The sequence below is a fragment of the Vombatus ursinus genome, unplaced genomic scaffold, assembly GCF_900497805.2.
Source record: "Vombatus ursinus unplaced genomic scaffold, bare-nosed wombat genome assembly UNPS02014807.1, whole genome shotgun sequence".
Classification (NCBI taxonomy): Eukaryota; Metazoa; Chordata; class Mammalia; order Diprotodontia; family Vombatidae; genus Vombatus; species Vombatus ursinus.
In genome coordinates, this window is record NW_020954585.1 from 466,206 (window position 1) to 481,499 (window position 15,294).

The 15,294-nt window shown below is 39.0% G+C and overlaps 2 protein-coding genes across 5 annotated transcripts in view; one reads left to right on the plus strand and one right to left on the minus strand.

The window, feature by feature from the left end:
• Positions 1-3,801, minus strand: part of LOC114052093 — a 21,975-nt gene extending 18,174 nt beyond the window's left edge. The window contains exon 1 of the mRNA XM_027874531.1: positions 3,420-3,801. The gene's annotated coding sequence lies outside the window, so the exon portion shown is untranslated. The remainder of the gene's footprint in view (positions 1-3,419) is intronic.
• Positions 1-15,294, plus strand: part of LOC114052094 (uncharacterized protein C7orf50 homolog) — a 338,906-nt gene that overhangs the window by 115,542 nt on the left and 208,070 nt on the right. The gene's annotated exons all lie outside the window — the stretch shown is intronic.

A 15,294-nucleotide genomic window follows, 5' to 3' on the forward strand; every position in this document is an offset into this window, starting at 1 on the left:
GAGAAAGAGAGAGAGGGTGTGTGTTTGTTTAATACATTATCTCATTTGATCCTCACAATAACCCCTATAAGGTAGATGCTGTTCATATTCCTATTTGCAAATGAGGAAGCAGACTGAAGAAGATTATGGTTTGTCCACAGTCACATGGTTACTAAGTGTCTAAAGTGGATTTTGAACTTCCTGTATCTAAGTTTACCATTTGTCATGCTACCAGTACTCTTAGGATGGTGGTGGCTTTGCCAGAAATAGGGAAGTTGGGAAGAGGGGCAGATTTTGGGGGAAAGACAATGAGTTTGGATTTGGTTTGATGTGTTAAAAGAGAATTTTTTAAGAACTGAAAGTTATCTGTTAAGAGTTGACATAACTAACTCCATTTTATTCCGAATTGTCTTCCCATGCCTCCTCCCCCGTATGATGTGTCAGCAAAATTTCTCTCAATACCTCCCTTGCCCCTCATCTATTTATGGATCATCTTAATCTGAGAACCTTAATAGCTCAAGGAAGTTGTACCCCTTCTCTTTATCCTATCTGACAAAGCTGTGGTAGGCCCTTAACTCATTCTTATTGACTGACTTCTTTTGTTACTCTCTGGCCCACTAAGCTGTGGAGGGAAGAATGTAGAAATGTCATCTTCGGAATTGTGAGATACACATGTCCATCACTTACTGATGGTATGTGTCACACTCTTAAGTGAATAAATAAACTATACTTTATCTATCTGTCTGTATCCTGTGCTGGTTTATTTTGGCAGTAGCTAATAAGGACCCTGAAAAATCTTGAAACAAGTGAGAAATACTTGCATATGCCCCCTTCTCTCCTCTGACATTGCCTTCACCCTGGTGCAAGCCCTTATCACCTTAGGCCTTGACTATTGTAATAATAGCCTACCAGGTTGGTGTGCCTGTGAAAGTTTCTGCGTGCCCAAGCCATTCTAGTCCATTCTCCATTCAGCAGTCAAAGTGATCTTCCCAAAGCACAAATCTGTCTATGTCACCCTCCCCTCCCCCCACTATTCACACACTTAATTAACTTCATTTGCTCCCTCCAACCTTTCCGGTCTTCTTAGCATATATTCTGCAATCCAGTGCCACTGGCCTCCTTGCTTTTCCTAGAACAAGAACCTCCATCTCCCAACTCCAGGCATTTTCACTGGCTGTTCTGTACCTGGAATGCTCCACCTTCTTATCTCTATCTTCTGGTTTTTCTGGTTTCTTTCAAGTCCCATTTAAAATCTCATCTTCTACAGGAAGCCTTTCTCAATCCCCCTCAGTTCTTGTGTCTTGCCTCTGTTGTTGTTGTTGATTTTTTCCCCCAGTATATCCTTAATCTGGCCTGTGTATGTGGTCATTTGCATGGCTGGCAGTAGTCAATAAAGATTTAAGTACCTACTATGTGCCAGGCATTATGCTAAGTGCTGGGAATACCAAGAAAAGCAAAAACAGCCTCTGCTCTGAAGGAGCTCGCTATCTAATGGGGAGCCAACATACAAACAGGCTATATTCAGGATAAATTGGAAATAAAATGTTTTGACTGAGTGGATATGTCCAGAAGTCATTTAGAGATGTAGGACTGACATTTAAGAGAAAGAGTATGGCTAGACATAGAAACTTGGGATTCATCTGTATAGAAATAATTATTGAATCCTTGAGAATCGATGAACTCACCAAGGGGGAGACTGTAGAGAGAAAGGAAGAGGGCCCAGCAAAGAACCTTTTTGGCAACCATTTGTTTCTGGGGTAGGACTGGGGGTGGAAGGAAAGGAAGGAGATAAGTGGTGATCCAGTGAAGGAATTTTCAGCCAGGTAAGAAGATAACCAGGAAGAAAACTTGCAGCCAAGAGAGGAAAGACTATCAAAAGCTGCAGAAAGTTCATCTCGGGATGAGTACTGAGGAACAGGTATGGAATTTAGCCATTATTAAATCTCTGGTAATCTTTGAGAGAGCTGTTTTTGTATGATTGAGGAAGGAATGGGTGGTGAGTCAGTGGAGGTTTGGAGTACTTAGGATTCCCAGCAGTGTTGTGAAGTAGGTTAGAAAACATTTCTATCACCCCTCTCTGGGCTCTAACTTGCTGTTTTCAATCCAGTCAGGAGGAAAGCAAGGAAAGTATTAAACTCTAGTTTCTACTAAAATGCTAAAATTTTAGGGACTTAATTTGTTATTATTCCCAGGAATATTTACATTTTAAAAGACTGCTTGAGAGATCAAAGCAAAGGGATGAATAAATTAGGGTAAATTTCATGAGTGTGTGGGATTTGAGTGGGGTAGGGAAGAGAGGAGGTCTGCTCTTGGAAGCTGTCTTTCCCAGACTTTCCCTAGTCTCTCATCACTCCACATGGCTACTGCCTACATATAATGCCATCTCTGTGTACCAAACCTGAAAATCTGGGCTTTTTTTTAAGTATTAACCTGGAGTCCAGTTGGCTCTCTAACCAAGAGTTGTGCCATTGCCCTCTAGTTTGGAAGCACCAGTATCTGTCATGCCAGGCTGTTTATGTGGAATTCCAGTCTGTACCCTTCCCCACTACCTGCAGCCTTTCTTCTCCCTGTGCCCTGCCCCTCCCTTCCATTTCTCCCTTTCCTCCCAACAGCTAGAGGAATCTTCCACTTTCAGGTCTCATGTTCCTCTGAAACAAATACATTCCAGATGCTCCTACTATAAAAAGTTCATTGTTTTCTTCTGAATTTGAATTTCTCCCCATTTCTGTTCTGGGATGAAACTCCTCAACAACAGTAACTCATTGAATTGCTCTGTTTTCTTTCAATAGTAACATTTCCATCATCTCCAGGAGACAGCTGTGGTGAGAACCGTTAATATTGCTTAAATGAAGAAGGCCTGAGCTATCTAATCAGTGATCCCAGTTCTAAATTCTAGGAAAATAAAGGTCTTTGGCTGCCTGCTTGTGTATGAGAGAGATAGGATCATAGGCTGTCGTGCTGGAAAGGAATTCAGAGATAGATCATTTAGCCAAACAGCTTCTTCTTTTTCTTCTTCTTCTTCTTCTTCTTCTTCTTCTTCAAACAAATTTTAATAGAGAAGGAAACTGAGGCCCAGAGAGATGTTGAGTAATTTGCTCAATGGAAAAACACCATTCTTACATCAGCCTCCAAATCCAATTCTTTTTCCATTTGTGTGTGTGTGTGTGTGTGTGTGTTGTGTGAGTGAATGGGTGTGGGGGTGTGAATGTGCAGGAGTGCACCTACTCTCAGTTGGTCCCTAAAGCCAGCCAGTGTTATAAATAAACCAGTTTAAGAGAAAGAAACTTCCCACAGAAGTGAAATTGCATTAGTCTCCTAGACAGCTAAAACATTGTAAATCAGAAGGAGGGAGAAAACTAAAATTGAAAGCAGGATTGTTCTTGTTAGCAGGGCCAGAGTTTTACAGATCAAAACAAAGCTAAACAAAGTTAAGCACTTACCTCAGCTACAGACTGCTCTACTCCTGAAACTGTCTGTAAGTTTTCCCCAGTGAATCCTGGTCCGAGGATGACTTAATTAACTTCTGGATGAAAAGCTTCTATTTCAAAAGTAGCTATAGTCTTTGCCTGCTGTCTAAATACTTGTCACCTTCTTCAGTTGCTGAGTATGAACATAAGTCTGGGTAGGCAAGCACAGACTACAGAAATCTACAGTTATGCAAGGAAAACAAGAATTTGGTCTTAAGTCATTCAAACCACACACACTGCATTTTAAGTAGCATGGTTTTGTCACGTGACTTAGAAATTCAAATCAACCTACGTAGTGAGGTATTTTGGTATCCTAGAGCAAGAAAGTAAAGTGTGTGTGTATGTGTACTTTTGAATGGCTGGGGCCATCCACTTCCTTCTTTAGATTCCAAAAGTTGGCCCCTTCACAAAACAGCCCCACCCAGAGTTTAGCCAACCTCTGTAGCTGAATTTTAATAGTCCCACTGCTTAAAATAAGACCCAATTCCCTCCACACCCACAATGACATAGCAAACCATGAAAAATTTTTAAAAAGGTACCCCAAACCCGTAGAAGCTAAAGAAAATACTCTCATATATTCTCATTAATATCCCTTAGATTTTTGTAGCTCTGCCTTTATTTGAAATAAGATCAGCTTTATTCTGTACTCTGGAATCTAAGGTCTAAAACTCACTCATTTTCTACTGAACACAATATCCTATGGACTGAGTAGGCAGTCACGTTAATGGTATGACTATAGAAGTCACCAAAGGCCCCTGCCACCATCCAGAAACATATTCCCCACCAGCCTTCCAAAGTACCTGAAAATCCTTCCAACTCCCAAACTCCCAAAGACTCATTCTTGGGTTAAGACATTGTCTCTATTGAGGTATTTTTATCTGTGTGGGATGAAGGCATGAATAGCTGTTATTTTCATAGGACAGATCATTGTATCAGATGACTCTACCTATTTATTATCTGGTAGATTCAGTTCAGAAGGATTGGTAACTTCCAAGGGGAGTTGGCATCAGTAAGGGGTTGGCAACATCCAGAGCAACGAAGGGGCCAGGAGGCAGAGTATTCAATTATTTGAATACATGGTTTAGGGAGCAGAAAAAAAAGGAGTCTAAAGAGGGAGGGAAGGGACAAGATAAAGACCTAATTTGCCATAGGCCAGCCTCAGTTACTTGGAAGTATTGATTTCTTTTAACAATTTACCAGCTTCTAGGCGACTTAAATTTTCCATCATTGAACAACAATTAATTATTAAGTCCCTTCTATCTGCCAGGGATACAGAGGTAGAAATGAAATGTATTCCTTGCCTTCTAGGAGCTTATAGCCTATTGGGGAAAGACACATAAACAAATGGTGATTTTTGTTGTTGTTGTTGTTGTAAGGATGGGGAGGCACTCGTATGTGAGATTAGAAAAGACTTCGTTTAGAAAGTGGCCCTTGAGCTGAACATTTAAGGAAACTAGGGATTCTTTGGAGATATATGTGAGGAAGGAGTGCATTCCAGGCATAGGAACAGATGACCTATGCAGAGACAAAGAGTATCATGTGTGAGAAACAGTGAGAAAGCCAGTTTGGCTGAACATAAGAGTGACAGGAAAAGGAATAATGTATATTAAGGTTTTTAATAGAAATTGTGGAAGAATATTGGCTTATATTTGACGCTAAAGGTAATAAGAAGCCACTGTGCTTTATTGATCAGGGGAGTGACAGTCAGATCTATGAAGTAGGAATACCCCTTTGTCAGCTGTATGAAGGATAGATTTGTGTCAAGTAAAAATTTCCAGGAGACATAATTTCTGGGTAAATTATAATCAGTTTTGTCAACTACAGCTAGCATGTAGTCAACAAAAAAGGCTTGTTTGTCCTCTCAACTATCAAAGAGGCCTAAACTGTGGGACCTTCAATACTTATAAAGCCTTTGGAAGAGGGTGTGCACCTGAGGGTGGAAATCAACTCTGATTGATTAATAAGTAATGAGAGAATGAATATTATAGTGAGAGGTGGGCTTATTCTAATGAGGGTCTGGGGGGTGGGACTCTGATCACTCAGTCTTGGTCATAGGAACTTTCCTGTACCCATGTCACCCCACAAAAGAGAGAATCCATTTTTACCCAGACCTGTCTGAGTAAAAGACAATGGGCTGGGATCCATCAATTTGCCTAAATTAAAATTCCTTTATCTTTTAAACAGATCTGAATTTTCCTTCTCCTTATCATGATGCCCTGCACTTCAAAGGCTACCTGAATAACCTACTGGCACTGATTTCTGAATGAGAAAGTAGAAAAGGGGAAAAACCTTGGTCCTAATTCAATAATTGGTTATTAATATAAGAGAGAAATAATCATTTATCTCCTATTGAAGTAGGGAGAGACTTAAGCAAAAAGACCAAATAGGAGGCTACTGCAATAGTCTGTTTGAGAGGTGATAAAAACTTAAACTTGGGTGGTCTCTATGCAAGTAGAAAGAAGAGCATATATGTGAGAGATACAATAGAGGTTAACACTGACAAGATTCGGCAGTTGGTTGGATGTCAAGTCAGTCACCAAGCATTTATTAAGTTCCTACTATGTGCCAGGGACTGTCCTAAGCACTGGGGATACAAGGAAAGGCAAAAACAGCAGCTGCCCTGAAGAAACTCATGCTCTAATGGGGAGAGATAAGATGGAAATATTATATGAAAATAATATAATAGTAGAGGAAAGGCACTAAGATATGTGGGTTGAGGTAGAGTGAAGAGTTAAAGATGAGTTGGAAGTTGTGCATCTGGGTGACTGGAAGGATTCTGAGAGAAAGAACTAAGTTTGGAAGAAGAGTGAGTTTGGGGGGAAAGATAAAGGCATTCTGTTTTTGATGTGGTAAACCTGAGATGTCTACAGAACATTCATTTTGAAATTTCTAACAGGCAGAAATGTCCACTTTGTTCAAAATGTCCAGCACGATACAGCACTAGAGCTCAGGAGAGAGACGATACATTAGAGAATATTGAGAAACAGGATTTCCGTGTGTTGCATGTGAGTCCAGTCACACACACATTTTTGCAACTTCCCACACCATAGACTTGAATCATCAGAAATCAGCTTAAACTAAACTGATCTGTTAGAAGGGTATTATTTCCTGTCTTAGAAGGATATCATTGTGCCTTTTTGTTTGGGTTTTCACCTTTGAATCAGCCTATTTGCAAGCATTGGCAGCATTTACTAGGTGCTGTAAAAAACCCAATTATAAAATGGATAAGAGATGTCATGGGTGTGAAGGATCTTCTTCCTGGCTACTCAACCTTATGGCTCAAGTAGGATCAGTTATCTTCCTCTAGGTTGTTGCACCCAGAGGTAGGAGAAGGAAGATAATTGCTGTAGAAATTTAGAGCTAGAAGGGACCTTAAGAGATCATCTGTTTTCACCCCCTCATTTTAAAAAGTTTGGAAACGGAGGCCTAGAAAAGTTGTGAGATGTCCAAGGCAACATAACTTGTTAATGGCTAAACAGAGAACCAGACCCGAGTGTCTGACTCCCAGCTTCATGGTTGGTTTGGCTTTTCACTGGTGCACTCTCCGGGAAAGCTACCGTGGTAAACCCCTCGTGCTACTACAGACCTACTGCAAACCTACTGCAGAATCTTTTCTCAAATGAAAATAGGTGGGAAAAATCAGTGGGCAAATCCAATAGCTAGTTATTTATTTCTGAGAGTAAGTTAGAGTTCCATTCTGTCTGGGACTGAGAACTGAGGGGAGCCCCCAACTTGAGATTTTTTCTCCTACATGTGATCAGCCTCTGGATATTTTTGTCTTATCAAAAAGCTAAAAGCCATCAAGCAGAGGGAATATGCTTGTGGGTACAGGGGCTTCCTGGAGCCTGCTAAGCAAATAGCTTAGCCCCAAATGCCTTTCTCCATTCCCTGCAACCCTAGATAGGTTTGGGTCTCATGTAACCTATCACTGTGGAAGAGTATTTTGAGATTGAGTCAACTCCAGAACATTTATTGAGCATCTACCTAATCACCTTGTCCTGTTTGGCTGAACAAGAAGGAGACAATGTTCTATAAATTAAGAATTCAAAGATTGTGATTCACAATGGGACAGAATAGATTAGTGGCCTTAGCCACAGATGCCTGGATTGTCTCTTTGCTCTGGAAATAGTTGGTTTCCACCCCAACCTGACCTTCTCACATTGACCACTGGCTTTTTTGAGTAGAGGCTAATAAGTCAGTTCGTTCAGTGTACCCAGCACCCAGGAAGTGCTCTTCCTCAGCCTAATACATTAATAATTTCCCTCCTTGATAAAGGGTTGGTGAAAGCCTGGCTAAAATGAGACTTGCTCTGTGCCCTTCTCTTATTGCCATTTTATTTTGATGCATCTATTTAATTTAAACTGATTTTTAGTTTCCCTAATTTATTTAGTCTCTAATAGATGGAAAACAGCTTTCCCTGAGAGGTGAATGAAGGCTGTGCATGGTTATTGTCGCTCATTTTCTCAGGCGGGTGTGGTAATCAAATTTCATAGTAATAGAATTTTAGAGCAAGAAGGAACCTTAAAGATGATGTAGTTCAACACCTTCATTTTACAGATGGGCAAACTAAGGCCCAGGGGACCTTGTAGATCATCTAATCCAGCCAGTTCATTTTACAGATGAAGAAAGTGATATCCAGAGACAAAATTTTTTCAGGATCACACAGTGAGTTAGTGGTAGAGCAGGGATTACAAACAGGTATTACTGAATGTTAGGTTAGTTCTTTGGGATTTTATATCAGATCAGTAAATGAAACATTTTTACTATATGTGCCTCTTCATGTCCATCTGGGTGGGTCCCACCTGTAGAGGAGTAGGCAGGCTACCTGTTCGGTGTAATTTAGGGGTGCCTAAAAGGTTTCTCCTATTCTAAATGTGTTTTCTCCCACTGACCTTTTGTAATGCATGTAGTTATCATTTCTGAATGACTGAGTAGGGTCTATCAATCTCTACTCATTATGGGTCCCACCTTCATGTTTTGGTTCTCAGATGCAATGTAAGGGACCCAGCACTGACTGCATTGAAGGTTCTGGGATCAATTCAATGTGACACCAACGAATTGTGTGACTTCGGGGAAATTATTCAGCTCTCTGGGTTTCACTTTCATCTGCAAAATGGCAATAATGTTCTCTACAGAGTGCTTATACCAGATGGGAAGCTTGTATTTTCATTGTATTTTAGGCAACATGTAAATTTGCCACATTGTGTTGTAACAGGAACAGCCCTGTAAATATTAGCCAAAAGAAGATCCTCTGCTTCACAAATACCACACTTGCTTGAGTGTATGTAAGAAAGGCCTTCAAATGCAACATGGTATTGGGTTTTCTTTCCCTTTGCAGCACTGACTTAGCAAAAATAGTCCTTCCTCTCTGAGCACTCTCAGCTTCGAAGGCACATTTAAGAGTTTCTGGAAGACAGATAAGGCTGGTTGGCCTGCATGCTCTCTCACCCCCTCTGACCCATAGCTTTTCCGTTAATCTGAGAAAACCACATTGTGTCCAGCTGCCTCCTCTTGGGAAGCCTGAGTAGATGATTTGGCTGATTTTCTGTAGGATGTCAAGAAAGGGCTTTAAAATTTTCTCCCATCTGTTCAGTGATTATTCTACAGGCAGATGGACAGCCTCAGCCCCACAGACTCTGTGAAGTTCTACTTTAAGGCAACATGTGAGAATTTCCTAGCTAACCTAGGAAGGAAGGATAAAAGAAACAGAATTTCTCTGCCTTCTGAATTTCCTCTCATGTCAGGCTCTAGGGGTATTCCTTTCTCTCTTTGTAAGGAGTTCCCATCTTGGTCATCTGTACTCATGACACCATTATCCCTACTCATGACATCATTATCCCTTTACTGTACAGCCATTGTCTTAAGTTTTGGCACTTTTGAAGTTTGGTAATTCATGGTGACTTGGAAAGATGGTGGTGCTCTTAGCAGAAATAGGATGTTTGCAAGAGAGGTAGGTAGATGAGGGATTGGGATAGGAGTTCTCTTTTGACATGATGAGTTTGAGATACTGTCAGTCTTGCTTCATGCCTCTATTTCTCTCATTTGTTTTTTAGCAAAGATTGCACATTTATGGTACAGCTACTCAAGGGGAATCCCCAACCTCTTACATCCTGTTATTTACCTCTGCAAACCTTTGTACTAGCCTGCTTGAGCTCTTCATTGGTTCCCATGCCATATATATTCTAATTTCGAGTCTATTACTCATTCCAATCTCTTTGCCTGGGATACTCTTCCACTACCTCTCTAGCTCAAATTCTGTCTCTTCCATGGTAATTTTATCCTGACAAATTTAGCAAGTATTCCCCAAAGGATTTCTCTCTATCATTTGAACTCCTGTTAATATTTATTAGGTCAATCAATCAACAAACATTTATTAATTTTTTTATTTGTAATTAAATTTTAATTTATTTCAATTATCAAGCATTTATTTTTTTTCTCTCCCCCTCCCCCATTCATACACTGGAAAAACAAACAAAACAAAGCCCTTGTAACAAATATGTTTAATCAAGCAAAAGAGATTCCCCCCGCCCCGGTCATATCCAAAAGTGTGTGTCTAAGTCTACATGTTTAGTCTGTCACCTCTCTGTCAGGACGTATGGGTATCATTCTTATCATCACTCTTCTGGAATCACAATTGATCACTGCATTGAGCAGAGTTAAGAGTTAAGTCTTTCAAAATTGTTGTTCTTTATTGTGTTATTGTTGTTATTGTATAAATTGTTCCCCTGGCTCCACTTATTTTACCCTCAGTTCATACAAGTCTTACCAAGTTTCTCTGAAATTGTAGCACAAAAATTGTAGCACAAAAATATCCCAGTATATTGATATGCCATCATTTGTTCAGCCATTCCCCAACTGCTGGGCATGCCTATATTTTTCAGTTCTTGGCCAATATAAGTATTTGTGCATGTGGAACCTTTTTTTCTTTCTTTGATCTCTTTGGGAGTAGGCTTAATAGTGGTAGCTCAAAGTGTATGCACAGTTTAATGACTTTTTCTGCAGTTCCAAATAATAAGCATTTATTAAGCAACTACTACCTGCTAGGCACTGTGCTAAGTTCTGGAGATATAAATACAGAAATGAAATAGTCCAAACACTCATAAAGTTTACGTTCTCCAGGGAATGACAACATATACACCCAAAAGTTTATGCAAAGTAATATTTGCAAAATATGTACAAAGTAAATGCAAAGAGAACTTAGTAACTCAGTATTTGATAAATTCCAAAACACAAATTACTTATGAAAAACCTACTTATTTGACAAAAAACACTAGGAAAGCTTGTCTGATAGAAATTAAGCTTAGATCAATATCTTGTACCTTATTTCACAATAAATTCAAAATGTATATGTGACTTTGATAGTAAAGATAATTCCATAAACCTATCATTAAATGAGAAGAAAAGCAGATCACATGCCTTTCACAGCTGTGGATAGGAGTTGCATTTCTAACTGAAAAAGCAATAAAGGAAAATTTATAAAAGATAAAATAAATAATTTTGATTACATGAAATTGAAAAGCTTCTGCACAAAATTCATGTAGGATAAGAAAGGAAGTAGTTGAATGGGAAAAATATTTTTATCAAATTTCTCAGATAAAGGTTTGGTGTCCAAGATATATAGAAAACTAACAAATATATATATATATATATGTATATATATGTATGTATGTATAGATAGATAGATTTTATTGTGCCTGATATGGAAGATATATAGATATTTATACACACACACACACACACATATATATATACTCTATATGTATATATAGTGCATAAAATCTATTTTTATATATAACAAAATACATTGTATCATACATGACATCATATATTTGTGTATATATACATACATATATATGTCATGCTTATATATGCATAAAAAAAGCCATTCCTTAATAGATAAGTGATCAAAGTGTTGAGGTCGGAGTTGGAAGAGCTGGTTCACCTGTGAAAGAATTCACTTAGACCTTCTCTGTAGCCATTGCTGATGAGTTCAAGGTAGACCCCAGGAATGTTGGGGTGCTAACTGAAATCATGAGGAATAGACATGCGGGTCCTGCTATCTTGAAAGAATTCACTCGGACAGTCTCCAAGTTAAAGAAAGGCATTTATTGGGGTGATGCACCCAGACAGGTCTGCTTCCTGTGATGCAGAGCCCCAGGGGGCTCTACTCCACGTAGGAGGCAGAGCATGAGCCGCAGGCCCTGCTCCCCTAAGGGAGCAGAGTAGCCCCTGCTTTCTGTAGGAGGCAAAGGCAGTTAGCTAGGTCTGTGGTATGGTTTAAATACAATTTTATGGAATAGGGGGAAAGGGACAAGAGAATGGAAGGAGCAAACATGGCTCCAAAATGCCTGGGATATCCGGTAGTCTGGAGATGATAAGCAAAGAGAACAGGAAAGGGGAGGGGAGGAGTTGTTCTAGAATTGAGGGTGCTTTGTGAAAGCACATAGGTTAAGCCCCTTCGATGCATAGTCTTCTTCGATCACTTTTTTGACTGGTCACATCATACTTCTTATCTCTTATCTCATATCCTGCTTGTTCCATCTGCCTGAAGCACTCTTTTCTACCTCATTAAAAGGACTTGAGAAAACAGTTCTCAAAAGAATTGCAAACTATCAATTGATTGGTTGTCCTTTGCTCTTGAAGGGGACCAAAATGACATCATTACATTGGATCAAGGTAGAGTATGTCTGACTGTGGCTGATCAGACCAAAAGAATTAAAAAACTCAAAGCAAACTGAAAAGAATTGCAAACTATTAATAACCATATAAAAAAATGCTCCAACTCGTTAATAGTAAAAGAAATACAAATCAAAACAGTCCTGAAGATTCAACTAATATTCAGCAAATTGGCAAAGATGACAAAAGAAGGGAATAATCAGTGTTGGAGGGGTTATGGAAAGATTGTCATGCTAATGCATTGTGAATGGAACTGTGAATGATTACAACCATTATGGAAAGCAGTTTGAAATTATGTAAATAAAACGGCCAAAATATCTCTACCCTTTGACCCAGAGTTTTCACTAGTAGGCGTATACTCCAAAGTGGTCATCAATAAGAAGGAAGTCCCTCTAAGCACCGAAATGTTTATAGCAGTACTTTTTGTGGTAGCAAGAATTGGAAAGAGTATACGTCCATCTTTAGGGAAATGACTTAAAAATTGTAGTACATGAATGAGACTATTACGGTGCTGTTAAGAAACAACAAATTTGATGAATACAGAGTTGGGGAAAGACTTATGTAAACTAATACAAATCAAAGTAGGAGAGCCCAGAAAAGAGAATACACATTGACTACAGCAACATAAATGTTTCCATTTCCACAACAATGGAAGATAAATCTTGCTGAATTATAAAGAACATGCTTTGGGCCCCAAAGGACATCTGTGAGAAGACAACTCCATCCACATCTTTGTAGAGGTAGGCCAGTGAGAGTATGTATAGTTTCAGACTTTTTCTGTATATTTATCAATTTTGCTGATTTTTCCTTCTTTCTTCTTTCTTTTTCTCTTCCTTCCTTCCTTCCTTCCTTCCTTCCTTCCTTTCTTTCTTAGATTCTTTTTAACTTTAGGAAGGCTTTCTGGAAGGATGGAGGGAGAAGCTTGCTGAGAAAAATTTTGGCAATGTAAAAACAAAATATAATAAAATTATTTTTGAAAGTAAATGCAAAGCCAATTTTGTAGGGAAGCACTAGTGTCTGTGGAAAGCTTGGAAGGGCTTCATTCAGGAGGTGACATTTGAGCTGAGTTCTAAAGTAAGTGAGAAAGGCAAAGATGAGGAGGGAGTGCATTCCAAGCATGGTGGCCAATGATATCACATCCAGGCAGTAGTGTTCACCTCATGATAGCTACCTGAATTGCGAACAGAGTGCAATTCTGTTCTGTTTTGGGAAAACCATACCTTGCTTGCACATCTAGCCTTTAAAAACTCAGGCTTATAAAGTAATGTATTTCCCACAATATCTGATAAATGAATGAATTTTACTGCTTTCTTACTCAGTTTTCCTTTTTTTTTTTTTTAAACTGTCTTAGCTGTATGTATCCTTCTTTCCTTACCAGGACACAGTTACCCTCTTATCAGGTCACCCTAAGGTCACTTGCTAATGCGGAAGCAAAATGACTTCATACCACTTTAATGCTCATTTCCTCCTCTGCATTTTCTCATGTTCTGTGTACTTGAAGCAAAGAAATGTTACAGGAATGCTGAAGCTCTGTTTTGTGCTTTGCTTATACCATCACATAGAATTCATACTCCCTAGCAACATTTCCCCTCTTCCTTCTATCACTGAAGAGAATCCATTCCTTGGCATTGCTGTGGCCTCCAAAACCTGATCCTCTAGAGTTTCTAAAGGTACTGATTGTGGAGATGGGGCTGCAAGACAACCACAGTAGAACCCCATGATAAGGCACCTCTCTAAAATACAGGTTTGATTCTGCCAAGTGTCAATTATGTACTCCATGTGTATGTAGTGATTGATCCCTTTTACTGTCCCCTGCAAAGGCAAAACCATGGTTGTCTTGTTTCCCAACAACGGAGTTTTCAGGTGTTGCTCACAAGATGATTGATTAGTTGCCCAAGGGCTGTGGTGTGTCTCCAATACACAACATCTGTAGTAGATTGAGAGAAGCACCCTAAGTGCCCTCCACTCTGAATCCCTAGCTATCATCTGCCCCAGTCACATTTCTGTAAAGTCTCCTCTAATTCCGTTCAGGCCTGATCTCTGCTGATTTCTGTGGCTTGATCCTCTTTTATTAATGACTAGAGGAGAAATACGCAGAACAAGGCACGTATTTTTGGATGAGGCCAATATAGGAGTTTGTTTTGCTTGACTGTGCATATTTCTTAAAAAAAAATTTGGGGGGGGGTGAAATGTGTGGGGGGAGAGAATACAAATGCTTGCTAACTGGAAAAAAAAAATTAAAAAGTAGAGTTAGGCAACTGTATGCTTCCAAGTCTCTCTGATCCCAAGGTACTGTATATACTAAAAAGTGGGTATTGGCACTGACCAGTAATATTCCTACACTAGATTTCCTGACTTATATTTTGTGAAGGGAAGAGATTGGTTGTTTTGATGCCAAGGGATAATGTTTATGAAGATGCTTTCAAAAAGAAGAGAATGTTATACAAATGTTGACTTATTGTTTACTGTTTATATTTCTCTAGTAGTCTCCCCAAACCCTATGATATTGCTGAGTTTTAGGGCAAATTTCACAGAGGGTATGTTTAGTCCAAGGAAGGAAAGGAGGACAGGTCATAATAGTTCATTAGTCAGTATAAATTAAAAAAAAAAAAACCCGTGGGTAAAAACTTAGATGTACAAATAAACCAAAATGTTCATTTTCTTCATCATACAAAGGATTTCATAGTATTCTTTTAATCAGTTAGTTCCTCCATGTATTTAATAGTTCACATGATATAATTCAACACAAGAAGTTTTATAATGAATCAACAAATATTTGCTGGGTGAGTATTAGGTGACTAGAGCACAATTAAACAATTTAAACATTTATTAAGCTCCTAGTAGAGAGACCACATGGAATAGTGAATACAGTACATGTCTTGGAGTCAGGAAGACCTGGATTCAGATCTCTTGAGGGACATATTCAGGCTGTCTGACCCTGGGCAAGTCGCCTAACCTTTCATTGCCTCAAACAGAAACGTCTAGAAATTTCAGAGAAGTTGCTGATAGGTGTATTTAGAGGGAGTTTCCTCAGAGGGAGTTCACTTATTATACCAGGGAAATTACCAGTTCAGGCAAAAAAAAAAAAATCTTTTTTTTTTTAATGTATTATGAAAAAGTTTTTATTTCAAAGTTTGTTCATACCAGAAAAACAAATATTCAAATTAAAGGT